This window comes from Molothrus aeneus, chromosome 11 (genome assembly GCF_037042795.1).
Source record: "Molothrus aeneus isolate 106 chromosome 11, BPBGC_Maene_1.0, whole genome shotgun sequence".
In the NCBI taxonomy this organism is placed as follows: Eukaryota; Metazoa; Chordata; class Aves; order Passeriformes; family Icteridae; genus Molothrus; species Molothrus aeneus.
Window position 1 is genome coordinate 3,841,538 of NC_089656.1, and position 2,733 is coordinate 3,844,270.

The following is a 2,733-nucleotide window of genomic DNA, read 5'->3' on the forward strand; positions in this document are numbered from 1 at the left end:
GGGCAATTTCAATCCCTAATGGAAGCCATCAGTATTTTCAAATGAGGCACCTTTTAAAATGTGGAAATAGCTTGGAGAATAATTCCTGGGAAAGTAAATGTTGAGTGTTAGCTTTTTGTTGTTGCTGTGCAGAAAAATACAGTTTTGCTTGGGGTCGATAAGAGATTGAAAAGTGTGGGTAATAATAAAAGCTGAAGTGGGAGTTACTTTAATAATGGGATGTCATGTGTAAGCCTATAAAATAAACAGTAATTATCACATTTGAGAAACGACTCTGTTAGAATTCACATTGCTCTTGACAGCTTCATCTGTACATCAAGCCTTTCTGGAATATGCACTTTCTTGTTCCTAATGAGCAAACAAATGAAACAGGAATTCTTACCCTGATAGAAGGTGTTGATTTCAACAAAACCTAAACAAAAAACTAGATAAAAGAGAGCCAGAGCAGCAGACTGGAGGATTAGTTCTTGCTAACACATTTTGCTTTTACAGAGCAAGATAAAAAACAGAGCTGTAGTTTTATTATTTATGGTTTTCCTCCATCTTTTATATGGCACATGTTGAAGGAAATGGGCTTTATGTATTGCAGCAGAAAATCAGACGTTTAAAGACCACTAGTGGATTCAGAATAAACTTTGTAGATTTTGCAAAGGCACGGTAACATCTCTTGATTGTGAATCATAAACTTGGGTGTCGCAGACAGGTAAAAGAGTTTAAAAAAAAGAAAGTTTAAAGAAAGTTAAACATTAAAGAAAGTTAAATTTATTATTTTAGCTTCTCTCTGTCGTTTCCTTGTCCTTCATCTGTACTTCTCTTTTTGCCTGCTGTAAGTGTAATCTCTCTCCTGAGAACAGCTGTGGCTCTGTGTCTTTCTTCTCACCCTTGGTGCTCTCCCTACAGCATTCTTCATGCTTTTGGTCAGAATCCTTAGATTTTTTTAGTCCTTTTGTCATCATCTTCATCTTCAGAGTGGTGGTGCTTTTTCTTCTTCTGTTTTTTAGCCAAGTGTGACTGACTTGTGTGAGACTCTTCTCCATCCTCATCCAGCACAAGGTTGTACTTGGCATCTCGCTTTGGTTTTACCTTTCTTTTCAGAGTAAATTTGAAGGTTTGTCACGTTCCTTCTCATAGTCCTTGAAATCTTCCTTGGTAGATTTCCTTCCATCCACCTTTTCCCTTCTGTTTAATCTTTGCAACAGACTGGCTAAAATCCACATGTATCATCTGTCATCTACCAGCACGTTGCCCATTTTGAGGTAGGCTTTCTCACAGTCTTCCTCCTTTTCAAACTCAATGAAAGCATAACAAAGAAATTCACCAGTCTTCCAGTCTTGGATCACTTCACAACTTTTAATGGAACCAAATTGTGAAAGTAACATTTCCAGGTCTTCACCTGGTCACAGGATTCAGTTTACAAACAAACAGCACATTTTCTGGTGGCTTGATGTCTACCTCTGGTAAGTCTCCCATTTCTAGAAGAATGACACAGGTTTTTGCTTCTTTTTCTGCCTGAACTTCTACTTCATCTGCAGGCTGTCCTTTCGTGTCACCAATTTCTTCATCTGCTCCTATTCTGCCACTGTTGAGCTGTTCCTTTGTAGGATCTGGTGAGCGATCAGGAACACACAAGGCAGGTGGATCATCAAAGGGATCATCTAAAATTACTGTATGATTTATCCTGATATCCTGATATGGGATAAAATCCTTATCTACGAAAGTTTCATTAATTGTCTTCAGTACTTCCATGACTTCTGTCACTTCTCCAAATACTGTATGTACACCATCAAGGTAATCCAGGTTTTCCTCTGTGGTAATGAGGAAATGTGATCCATGCTGATCACTGCCTGATCACTGATAATGAAAGCAACTGTCTCTCCTATTCTTTGCTTCCTCCTCTTTAAAAGCAAGGATCATCCCATATGTGGTGGTGCTATAGCTCTGCAGTAAATTTTACCTGAATTCACAAACCCATGGGAGTTAGTTTGCATTTGAAGGAGAGGTGCTAGTTTTTCCTTTTAAAAATTAACATTCAGAGCTGTAAATCTTATTTACCAATGTCCTGTGTTGAGAATAACATTAATATATGACATAGCTTTAACTAAGCCAAGATTTCTATCTGGTAATTATTTTTTTTCCCACCTGAATTTTTCTGTCCCTCACAGAGAAAATGCTTTGTATTATACAATGGAGTTTAAAAAGCCACAAACCAATTTAGATTTGTGGTGCATAATTTCTCGTCATTTTTATGTATATTAATGTTAAATCATATTCTTGATTTCCATAAATGACCCACATAACATGCCAAATTTCTTCCACGTTTTAAACAGCCCTGGTTTTGATGAACAAAAATTGATAGGTATGAGATGAACAAAAGAATACTGATGACACATAATATAAGCCTTGATCTAAAGTTGTGAACTTGTCAGATGATCTGCCAAAAATGGATTATTTTCTAAAAGTTTGAAATATGGCTGAGAAGCCTGCTGGCCATTATTCAAAGCCTTTAATTTATTACATTGATGCTGTTAGACAAGTGATAATCATAGGCTTTAATTTCCTGCAGAATTGGGCATAGGTGTAGAATGCTTTATATCATTTAATATGCAAAAAACCCCTCAGATCAGAGAATGGAATTTCTGTCTGTGTCACTACAGGTTGTCTAATCTGACACAGATTGGTATTAATAACTGCATGAAACTGGAATTTTCCTAGACCTCTGGTATTTCTTTGCAT

At 36.8% G+C, this 2,733-nt stretch overlaps 1 pseudogene; it reads right to left on the minus strand.

Moving 5' to 3' along the window:
* Positions 1-501: 501 nt before the first annotated feature.
* LOC136561422 (peptidyl-prolyl cis-trans isomerase-like 4 pseudogene) lies at positions 502-2,733 on the minus strand (annotated as a pseudogene).